Below are 12959 nucleotides of genomic sequence, written 5' to 3' on the forward strand. Positions count from 1 at the left end.
CGCCCGCACCCGCACCCGCACTCGCACCCGCGCCCCCACCCGCGCTACCTGCGTCACCATTTACATCAATGACCAATACCAGTGCTAACCTACCACTAAAAACTGCAAGAGTCATATTGACAGCGCTTTGCTGCGGCACCCCCACAATTTCAACGCTATGACTACTTGTTAGTTGTCCTGACTTCGGTGCATGGACCACGCGTGTTCCATTACACCGCCCGCCGAAAGACATTTCTTAACGAGTATTATTAATGCTACTTTAAATAAGTGTTACCTAGCACAACCGCACCGCTCCACGCCTTCGCTCACACTGTAAACACTGCCGCGTCTCATTCGTGTATCTTCCCTGCGACTTGTCAAACTCCTGACGTCCACATTGTTTCTATTCGTTGCTTCATTTACCTGCTCCTCGTCTCATGCTCGCTGTACCTGACACTGCACGCTTGTTAGATTTTCCCTTGACACCGACAGTGTTCGCATTTTGCCGCAGAACTCTATTAAAAGAAAGTATTTGGTTAAAGGCCTTCGTTAGCTCATGTATGACTCCAACGAGCGTCTCGGAGTATAACCAAACAAGACTGTTTGTTTGTACGGCATATGCAGCTGCATATGCCGTAGACAATCAACTATTGAATAATAAGGATAACTTAATTATTGTTTAGTGTTGATTTAGTCTGGTTGATACTCCTTAATGTTTAGGAAGTTTTAATAATCTTTATAACAAAAAGAAATTATTTAGAAACTTTAAACATGATTTATCAAATTTTTAATACAATTCTTGTATCTTAAAAAATATTTCTTATATTAAATCATAAGCAAAAAAAAAGAAACTACAGTTTGACACGAGAAATCCGGGTCGGCGACAGGAAGACGGTTCGGCGAAACCGAGACGTTCTCGCGCTAGCACTGCGTGATGACAGCGCACTTTTTCTTAAAAAAATAAACAATATTTCGCTGCCTACAACACTAATGGGGCGTTGGGAAGTAAAGACAACTGAATGAATAAATAAGTACGTTTAAAACTCACGACAAACAAAAAGGCAACGCAATTTATTTGTAAATCTTTTTCTGTGTCGCGTGGATGTGATCATTACAGTAAGTTTAATATCTATTAAATTGCCTTAATTTACCTCCCCTAATGTATTATGCTACATGACAGGTCGATTTGATAATTCTTATCCATTTAATACAAATCACAAATCGCCATCTTCCGCAATTGTTTTACATCTAAATCATTCATCTAATTATTGTTCAGTGTGTATTATTGAAAACAAAACATTGCGATTGTTATATATCCCGGATGGTTATAAAATAGACAACAGTCTGTTCCTTAGTGACTTTTACTGTTTTAATGAAGCTAAGGATGAACTTTGTAAAGATACTTAGAAAGTTGTTAGCGATGAAAAGGAACGGTTTTAAAAAGTTAATAATGTACAACTTTTAAATTTAAAAAGTTTCAATAACTTTTTTTTTTTTAAAAAAAAGGAACGTAACGGAATGTTACTACAATATTGATTGTCAATAAATTACAAATGTAAGCAATTTTAAAATTAAAGTTAAATAGCAACAGAAATTCTGATACATGGACAAGCAATAGACCGTGATATTTTGTGCCTATTTGATTTTCACCGTTTCGGCGCTGATAGCGGTAGTAAGGATTCGAACTAATAACAGAGATGCATCTACCTTATAAGAAACACTAAAAGACGCGTTTAAGTCGTTAGGAAATAAATGATCTTATTAATAAATTGAAATACATTGTTAGAATATTTAATGCTTTTAAATTCACTTTTACTTTCAGCTTATTCCACAAAAAGGGATTATTAATCAATCGTTTTTAAGATTCGAATCATGACGAAAATCGCTTAAGGGAAAAGCTTTTGTCCATTAATGGTTTTTTAAATGCTGATTCAAAGCAGTATCGGCAATTTAGATCTAACATCGATTTCGGGACTGTATAAATAATTTTAAATCCGTTGTATTCCTATAATTGGGTTCTTAACAAATAAATTCACCATAAAAACTAAAGTCAGAAATAGAATAGTAGATAAAAATTACAAATTTGAAAATAAAAATATGTAATAAGCATTATGAAAGATCCTGCAAAAGGCATATTTGCACGTTGGCCATAACAAATTGTGTGTTGTATACACGTCTATCAAAACGTAAATTAGTCCATATTTAATTCTAACGGAGAGTTTACAAAAGGCGTGTGAATGGTAGGTGTGGTCAGGCCCGCCTCGGACTGAACAATGGCGGCGCTATACAATACAAACCCACGCACCTGTCCAACAAAAGCATATTTCAAAATAAATTCGAATCAAAATAAGACAACGTTAAATTTAGATTACTGAACACTAACTGTCTCCCGCGACATCAGCGCGAAGTTAAAAAAATAACTTTATAACTAGTGTACGTGTTCTTCCAGACTATGTTCTACGTCCATGCCAAATTTCGTCGACATCTGTTGAACGGTTCTCAACATACCTTGACCCATACATCCTCCCATCCACTCATTTATAATGTTAGTTAGATGTAGACATGCTAAGTCTCGAAAAATGGTACACCTATCTGTATGTATTTAGTAAAACGGACCGTAACATAAAGTGCTAACCTTAACAAATAAACTGTAGGATTAAGATGTCGCATCCCCCAGAGAGAAATAAAAAAAACTCTTAATAAATATACCTTTGTAGAATATCTAAAAAAAGGAAAATTTAATAACAATAATATTTTAACGTAAGATGAAATAAATAAAACAAAAGTTCTTTGATCCCGACTAACTTATGCTATAAAAATATACGCAGTTGACATTATTCTTGAAAGAACAAAAGGAAAATTTCTATAGACAATACATTAAATCATTTTATATTCGAAAAGTAAAAAAAAAGTTTCACAAACTCAAAGAAAAATTATACAAAACTCTCCGTAAGTTGAACAATAACAACACAGAACAATTCAACGACAAAAAATATGCGACATCTGAAATAAGTTAATGGTACAATTGGAAAAAACTTTTACATTTTTACAATAATCCAAGTTGACAGATTGTAACACTTGACCTTGACAAATGAGGTAACACATAAAAAATCAAGAAGAGTTACATACTCACACATAGGCACTGATATTTCCCAACCAAAAGGTTTAGCAAGGTTAACAGACATTATATCTTACTAATATTATACATGCGAATGTTTAGATGGATAGATGTTTGAATGTATCTCAGGTACGGCTGAACGAATCTTGATGAAATTAGGCTCAGGTGGAACATAGTCTGTAAGAACAAATAGATTACTTATTAAGTTTTTTTTAACTAAGCGCGGACTGAGTCGTGGGCGACAGCTTGTATTTCCTATAACTGTATGCCACAACTTGCTAACTTCTTCAATACTAATAAATGATGACATGAATATTAATCACAGATTAAATATTTTCTTTGCTACCTTTCTTCCTTAGAACATTCTCTTCTATGACTGTTGAAGTGATTTTTTTTTATTGAACGTCCCACATAAAAAAGGTAATAGAGACAATGGAATTATTTGGAAAATGTACCTTCGTACTGGCAGATAATAAATCTGGCATCAAGTGATTATGATTAAATATTATGTTTGTTATACATTGGGCGAGAATCCAAAGCTATATGATAAAATCGTGATTTTATTGTATCTCTAAGGTTCATGTTAAAATTAGATGTTTGTTAGAAGGAATTTAGATTGACTCCTTGAACGACATTTTATTTTGTACTAGCTGTCTCCCGCGACTCTGTCCGTGCGGAATTAAAAAAAAACTTAATTAGTAGCCTATGTGTTCTTCCAGAATGTTCTATATGTACGTCAAATTTCATCGAGATCCATTCAGCTGTTCTGGAGATACCTTCAAACAAAGATCCATCCATCCATCTAAACATTCGCATTTATAATATTAGTAAGTTTGTATTTTGTTGCGGTAACACAATAAATTATGCGATAAACATTGGTATGTATGGCTTTTATAGAAAAGCAGTGATGTTATTTTTATTTTTTTGTATCATTATAATATTCCAGTCTAGGTTTTGTTTAAAAATAGATATAAAAGATAAAAGAAGATAAATGCACGCCCACGTTGAAGCGACGACCGTGACTCTTGACTAGAAAAATCCGTCGCATCCAACGGGAACGTGTATTTTTTCTAGTCAGAGAGCTACATAAGTCTATTTTACCTGAACTAGAAACTGTATTTAGAAGTGGAAAATCCGTGCCAGTGATTTTTATCAAAACTTTTCAAAACGAATCTATACGTAATTCTAAAATCGTCAAAAATTAAATTGTAATTTGAGAAACAATAAAGATGTATCAGGCATCATGGCTTAGATAGACAGATTGCACTTTGAAATAACGCATACATGAATAAATGTTTTTTTTTTAATTTCACGAGAGTCAAGACGTACGCGACGAGGTCACAGTAAATACATGTATGTATGTATTTCAATAAAAGTATTCTAAGTATGTTAAGAAACAATAATTTAATCTCTTAAAGTAAATGACACAATAGTATGAATAGGAAATAGCTCGACCTATTTGCGTTGTATCTCGCATTAAATCGAACATGCAGAACATATATTCATTTGCAGCTGCAGTATTTAGATACAACAGTTTACAGCGGGGCCGGTCATAGTAAAGACACACAAAGCCACTACACAGCAAGCAATCTCTATTACTATTTTCAAATGGCGATCTGTGCTTGCAAATAAATCTTATATCTTATATATAAAATTCTCGTGTCACAATTTTCGTTTCCATACTCCTCCGAAACGACTTGACCGATTCTCATGAAATTTTGTGAGCATATTGAGTAGGTCTAAGAATCGGCCAACATCTATTTTTAATCCCGCGCAGACGGAGTCGCGGGCGACAGCTAGTAGTATTATAAATGCATATTTTTAGATAGATGGATGGATTAATTAATGTTTGTTAAAAGGTATCTCCGGAACAGAATAAATGTAGAACATAGTTTGGAAGAACAGATAGGCACTTAAAAAGTTTTTTTAACACCGCGTGGACGGAGTCGTGGGCGACAGCTAGTTACTTTATAAAAAAAAAGTAAATTAAGTCGAAACTTCGTAGTTTAAGAAAGTACTTGTATTGATATGTCCTATTCTAATGTTATTAAAAAATAAAGTATCTCCACTAACTATACTTTGATGTGCATAAATTGCAACACACAAATGTGTGGATAGACGTGACTTTTTGTGATATGTTTGTTACATCGTCGACATCGTAGTTCTAAACGTAATCCTTGTAAATTTTCCTCTAAGATTAACTGCAACATTCAAGACTCATCAATAAACTATTGGCCCTTAGATTTGTATAGGAAATCTTTTTAAACAATTGCTTATACAATAATTTAATAAATCTTAGTGTGGCTGTAAATATAAAATCATTTTTTTATTCTACTAGATCGACATAGGAAAATATAAGAACGTTATTTGGAAAATCATTTTCTACAATCGATAAACAATGTTAAAGGACGTCGTTTATTTTCCTTTTAGAAACACTTAATGGACGAAAAGATTAAAGTAAATTGGAAAAAGGTTACTTTATTTCTAATTATTTTCTTCTCTGTTCCATTTTCTCCATCTGGTTAATGTCAGTATAACCATTTAAAAGATTACACGGAAACCGCAATTTCATATTATTTTGAAAACAAAAGACTACAACAAAATTTAAATCAATGAATCGAAATATAAAATCATTAACGTAAAAATAATATAAAAATGAAATTATTTATCGTCAAATATATTATTTCTACATTTATTATTATTTAGTTGGTTCATTTACGTAATTATTATGTCAGATTCCCAATAGACTTGTAATAATTATTCCTGAATGAAATACAATGACTCGAAGTTTCGAAATAAAGGAAATTGTTATCGTTTCAACATTAATAAGTCTCGTTGGGGTTTTAAATTAATAACGGCAATAATAAGAGTCCCCTTCAAGGACCTCGGAGCTTAACCAAGTTAGGGGGTTCGAGGCCATAGCCACGTTGCCCAAATGAGGGATGGTTAACTTCACACATACGTAATAACGTCGGATAGATGAATATGAATTTCGTAAATCGAATAACACAATCCTACATGTCAGGGATCGAACCTGGACGTGTAGATTTCAGACCGGTCCGGTCAAGTCAATGGCATAAATAAATTAATAAAATAAATTATAGTAAATACAAAATATATTATGTAAAGAGATAACATTGTCGTTGTACGTTAAAACGTTTGAAATATTTTAAGCATTCTTCTCATCTTACACCTTGTTTTTTCAAAGATAATGAAGGAGATGATTAAATGTTTATTACATATGTTTTTGAAATATAAATTCACCGTTAAGTTAAATTAGCGCATGATAATATTAAGGAAAGATTTCTTTTTCATTGTATTTAAAATTCTTTTATAGTTCAAGTTCAATTTCACACTTCTGCGGCCTAAATACGTATCTGACGTGTAGGAATTTAATCTAAATAAAGTTTGCGTGGGCAGTCGATAGCTACAAAGGCCACTTACATTTGTTTTAGACGACATTGTCATTTAACCTTACCGCGTTTATAATAATAATTCGTTGGCTATACGTCATAGATCCAGTTCATGGAAACAGATAAACAGTTAATAAAAAATATATAAAAACAGATTTATTTGATATGAATTAATATCTGTTATTCTTTATACCAGTATTGTTTTTATATATAATGCAAAGAAAACTAAAAGTATTGTTATAATTTGATATTCTTTGAAAAAAGAAACAATACCTATTGAATACTGAAAGTGATTGTTTCAGAAAAAGTTACAAATTGTTTCTGAAACCTCCATTGTTGAGATGTTCCTTGTGTCAAGGATGACTTCGTATTTTATGAATAGCCAACTGGCGAAGAGTTCATTTCTAAAGCTCTCATTTAACAAGTGCTGTCTTAAAAAGGTCCGACTTCGTGCTCTTTTTGTTTGTAGCGTTTCTAAAACATTGGCCCATTTTCGTATTGTCAATGTTATTCGACGTGTAGCGTGTCACGTTACGACATAACTATAGTTAAACAAGGATTTTTGAAACAGTGAGAGAGGCGCTGCTATCGCAGTTTGTTCCTTCAGGATATATATTAAACCTGCGTAGACGTAGATAATAACATAAAATAAAAAAAAGACATAACAGTTATAGTACAAAAGATTTTTTTTGACTTATTCAGGGGGGCGCTAGTGAGCTGTCATAATTTAGTTTCACTTATCTCCAACGGTTCACATAGCCTTGTCGGTCTATACATTTTGTACTCCCTATCGTTCTGTTAAAAAAAATTGGAATTTTTTGAAAAAATAAATAATCTCAATAGTCAGTAAGTAGCCTGTGCGCTAGTCCAGACAGTAAGTAATCTATATTTATGCCAAATTTCATTCTGATCCATTCAACCGTAATTAACTGCTAACAAATATCCATTCATCTAAACTTTCGTATTTATAATATTAAGTTAGAGTAAGAAATAAGATTGCTACTCGAGCTATGTTCACGTAGTAAAAGATAGAATAGACCTCAAGTGCTTTGTGCTCGTCTCTCTTTTAAACATTTCATTAAATACACGCTCAGTTACAAATTACAAGTCTTCTCGTGTACTAACGCTGTTTATTATGCTTTATGAATGTTTTAATTTATGATGGCTATAATAAATTTTATTGGGCTGCTGTTTAACTGTAATTCATCCATGATATGAAATTTTATTACAGTACTTGAATTGAAATCAATGAGAAGAATATAAGATTTATATCGAATGTAATTAAGTTATTTTAGTACGATTATATGCGTAGAGCTGTAGATTCTTTAAGATAATAATAATAAGTGAAAAATTCTTGCAGTTTATGGTATATTTTAACATTTTTGCGTTAACTTGAGCCTGCCTTAACAAATGTACAAAATATGTTGTTACTTACTCTTATACTCTTTCTTTCGAAGAGAATGATAATGAGCAGTGGAAAATCACTACTATTATTCCGCTTCGTTATTTTGCGTGTGAAGCTCACAAATTTACTTTACAAGTATTTTACATCTCAATATAATGGATATTGGAGCTTATTTTGGTTTTAATACTAATTATTAGATTTGTTTTAATTATTGCGCTTTCTTCGCAATACCAAATTTGTAAGAAACTCGGGAATTACTTCTGGTGTAATTTGTACAAAAGTTAAATTTCGTTAAATTAAGGAACGTAAAGGAAGTCTTTTCCCTATGTGCCAAGTGGGACTTTGAACTTCAAGCCGAAACTTCGAAAAATAATGTTTTTCCGGTTACATATATTTTATTTAACTTCTTCATCTCAACTCTAATAAAATAAAATAAAATAAAATAAAACATTAAGAACCATATTTATAATATAATTCAAATCTGCATTAAAAAAAATATAAAATACTCACTTCATCCAATGTGAATTTTAAAATAAAAATTAATATCACAAAGTAAAACAAAATTGCACTCAGTTCACTTTATTATTGGCAGTTATAACCATAAAATTCACGTGCAAATTTCACCGGGATGATGAAATTGAAAAGCGTAGCGGGCGGTCAACACGTATGGATGCTAGCGGGAAAGTTGCCCAGCTGTCATATCGGAAATAGTGAGCGGGCCGCGCGACGTCCAGCGCGATACTGCCGCTCCGTGCGGCCCGGGCACGAGGCGCCCCTGGCCGCGCCGCGCCCGCCGGCAACCTGTCAGCCTCCGAAGTGTGAAACCACTCGCCTGTAGCTCGAATCCGTGTCGCATCCTCTTCGTTTAATCTTTAAATTCATACTCATTTCTCTCAGCTTTAACCTAAGTTTTTTTTCTTATTTATTTAATTATAACTGTGATGTCAAAGATATTCATAACTTTCTCGCCAAACCACTTACGTGGTCTACGGCGTCGTATGTTTTTAACTAATTTATAACATTTGAGTTTTCTAACAAGAATTAAACATCTAAACGTTAAATATATAAATCATAAATATATTAAATATTAGTATATGTTAGTATATAGGTTTGGATATGTAATTCTATGGTGATAAACATAAAACTACTCGTATAACTGGTAGATTAGATAGAATTGTTTTATGTTCAGTGTAAATTCAGTCCGTTGGGAGCATTTGAACACTATTTCTCACGTTCTTTGATAAAAACCGTACTTACCTGAGCGCTTTACATTGATAAATGACCATCAAAAGCTTCACTATCGAGAAACTTAAATTGCCGATATTTGAATTGTAACTTTTAAATTTAACCACGTGTTTCTTTACTTCATAATTTACCACTGTGCAGTTTTCCAATAAAGTGATAAAACCTTACTTCTAACTAATATTATAAATACGAATGTTTAGATGGATGGATGTTTGTTTGAAGGTATCTTCAAAACGGCTGAAAGGATCTCGATGAAACTTCGCATGTATACAAAACATAGTCTGAAAGAACACATAGGCTACTAATTATGTTTTTTTTTAATTCCGCGCGGACGGCGTCGCGGGCGACAGCTAGTTAAAATATAAAATAACACATAAACCGTTCTTAATAATACGGGGATAATTTAATGTTGAAAATCCCTCGGAGTTTAAATTTGTCGAAACAATAGAACATTTAAATGTCGTTAAGGAAAACGCAGAGCTCGTACATTCAGTTTGAGGCAGTAATTTTTGGCAACCCTATTGTATAAACAAGACAAATAAATCAATTTGCTATATGCGACGGAAAATTATAAATACAGTGAACCGCTAACGTTAAATTAATATGTTTGTTATACTTCTAGTCTTACGGTGAAGGAAAACACCTGCACATATCTGAGAAGAAATTCAAAGATATGTGTGAAGTCAACCAACCCGCACTTGGCCAGCGTGGTTGACTATGGCCCAATCACCCGTAACTTGGGGTAGGCTCCGAGCCCCTCGGTGGGGACGTAAAGTGAGTCGATGATGATGACTTCTAGTCTAAAAGGCTTTGCTGACACTTAACTTACGGTAGCTTAGAGATCCAAAATCAAATTTCGAATTTACCCATATGGTAAACACTAACTGTATTTCCATTAAAAAAATAGTAAGACGTTGTTTACTTAAACACGCGTTACCACTTCGCTTGTCGCTGATTAATGTTATGAAGGTCAACGTGTTTATATGTTTCACTATAAATATGTATCCCCACTGATTTCGGTATAATTATTTCAGTACTTATTGATAATTACTATTTAATATTACTAAATAATAATGTAATGAAGTTCATTGTTGGGCTTACTTTTTGTTGTAAATCTCTATCCCGGCCATTGCGATGTAAAACATTTTTAATTGCTAGTTGTTTTTTTAGCTCTGCGTCAAGCCAAACAAAGTCAGAAATAGACTGAAAATATTTACGATATACCAATACTATTTTACATTATTAGTAAAAATAATATTAGCAAATTTAACACAGTTTTGTGCTATAAAATACTTAAAATTTAGAATTATTCCACTAACTAAAGTAACTACCTCCATTTAATTCTTATTTGAAATATTTATCGCACATTCCGTCAGTTTAAATACTCATAAATGTGCAAACTCAAGCATAGTTCTGCGTTGCGTGCGTATTTGAAGTTCAAATGTGTCAAAAAAGACACGTTTGGTACTTCAATATGCTGCATTTGCGAATACATTCGTGTACGTCAAATTGGCTGTTAAAAGTACAGCGTCAATTGGTATAAATGTGATGAAATGTGCAATTATTTTCAATTTGTAATTATTAAGCTATATTTAACTATTTTGACATTTCCACATCGTTTTTCTATTTCCATCGTAAACCTCAACCTGTTAAATCTCGAAATGTGTGAAATACAAGGCTTGCGGTGGCAGGAATAATTACAATACATTAAGTCGGCAGTTCAAATAATTTGTAGGTTGTATTGACAGTTGCTTAAAGCTGCGGCAACTTAATTATTGTACAATGAAGCTAGTATTAGCTTATGCGCCAATATTTTTTATGTGTAAAAACCTTATCATAAACCTATTTATAAGTATTGTTGCTTCTAGCAGATAGATAGATCGATAGTCATGAAAATCTGTACAGAAAATAGGATTGATGTGTCTGTATGCTACATAAAATAAAATTTTATTTCGTACACATCACGCATTTGCGTAACTAAAGTTAATAAAACTTTTCTTAGGCTTTTCATAAACTAATTAGATACCAGCTTAATTCTCGTGTAGTCTGATTTTAGTACCAATAAGTTTAAAAAGAAGATTTGCACAAGTCTGTTACATAAAAAGGTATTTTTCTTGTTTGTTCAATCATCTGTCAGTGTAAATCGCCGTCGAGGCCAGTTGATGGATTACCGTGTAGACACATGTACCTTCGCGAGAGAAAATACCTAAAGTAATAAAAAGGAAATTCGTGTTTGGTTAGATTATCATTGAACAAAGTTTTCAAACACGATTTGTTTGACTGTACTTTAATGAAACTCATAGGAAAATGAGCACACACCTAACTTGTTAAAATAATTTGACCGTGGGTTTCTGAGACTATAATCTCCGTTTAAAATATATTATTATTTTGGTTTTGTCAAAGATAATGACAGGGATGACGACATTTTTTATAAAAAGACTTTTGGTCTCGGAAACCCACGGTCAGTCGTATAGGCTGTAGGATGTCCCAGTAGAAATTACATAGAAATCGGCATGTTTGAAAAAGGTAGTTCATGCGCATGGAAAACATTAGCATTTTGACTCGTTTATCAAGAAATATCTATATTCATGGTTTCCTCTAGTTACAATATAATAAAAAGACTAAAGAATCAACATCAGTTAAGACGGTCTCGTTAAAATTCCAATTATATTAAATGTCAAAGACAAAGCTTTGTCCAAGTCGCATTGAATGAAATTTAAAGACTTTTTATTGAATTTTATTGAGGCACTTATTTTTATCGACATCTCGAATATCCTTGTTATCTTTGTTTTTATCCTTTAAGAGAAGGTAGAGACTCTTATGTTTTAATTCATAACTAAAAAAAAGAAAAAGGACTCATTAATATAAAGTAGAAATTAACAGAAGCAACACAGAATTCCGTCTCTTTCAGAGATTAAAATATCTGTATGAAACATATAATCATCCATGGCATTCTCTATCTATGCTTTAAACGGATTTCAATTTTTTCCAACCTTACAGAAACACACGGTTAATAACAAGGCAGCAATCCTACTACCTTACTAATATTATAAATGCAAATGTTTGGATGGATAGATGAATGGATGTTTGTTTGAAGGTATCTCTAGAACGGCTGAAGAGATCTAGATGAAATTTAGGATACATATAGAACGTATCCTGGAAGAATACATAGGCTTATTAAGTTTTTTTAATTCCGCGCGGAATGATTCTCGGGCATCAGCTAGTATAATGATAACGTAAGAATAAATAAGATTTCAGTCACTAATTAAAATTCTTTTAAAACCTTTTTTCGATGGTAAAGTTTCAAGGATAGCAGTGAGTGGAAAAATGTTCAAAGACGGCATAACTCAAAGTATTCCAGTCTTCAATTGGATGAGGTAAAACGAGCCCCGGGACTAAAAATGCTAATGAAATGTTGCTGATGGCTTGAAAATTTCCATCTTTATTTGACATTTGTTAATACGATTTTATTAAAATAAACGAATAATTTAGATGAAGAACTGCAGTGAACAGCTCGATGTGTAATAATAGTATCTACTTCCTTGATTATTAGAGTTTTTTTTTAAATCTGTCTTAACAAAAATGCATAAGGTATTGTTAATGTTGTTAAGATAAATAGGCCATAGATAAAATGGATAGAAGCATTTTCATTTCACGTGTCTGTGTATGCCTTTGTCTGTGGCATCGTAGCCCCCAAACGGATGATCCTATTTTATTTTATTTTGTTTGAGAGGTGAATTAGTAGGGAGTGTTCTTAGCTATGTATGATGAAAATCGGTCCAAGATACCCGCCGCCACA

General features: G+C 32.7%; 1 protein-coding gene and 1 long non-coding RNA gene across 2 annotated transcripts in view; one reads left to right on the top strand and one right to left on the bottom strand.

Moving 5' to 3' along the window:
* LOC106126658 (cytochrome b5 reductase 4) overlaps positions 1–12959 on the top strand; it is a 140454-nt gene that overhangs the window by 50652 nt on the left and 76843 nt on the right. The gene's annotated exons all lie outside the window — the stretch shown is intronic.
* On the bottom strand, positions 9–8635 carry LOC106126664 (uncharacterized). Its single transcript, XR_001228376.1, has 3 exons — positions 8426–8635; positions 275–494; positions 9–48 (listed from the first exon to the last, which is right to left on the bottom strand). It is a non-coding gene; the product is annotated as an uncharacterized LOC106126664 (long non-coding RNA).

This window comes from Papilio xuthus, unplaced genomic scaffold (assembly GCF_000836235.2).
Source record: "Papilio xuthus unplaced genomic scaffold, Pxut_1.1 DF824992.1, whole genome shotgun sequence".
NCBI lineage: Eukaryota > Metazoa > Arthropoda > Insecta > Lepidoptera > Papilionidae > Papilio > Papilio xuthus.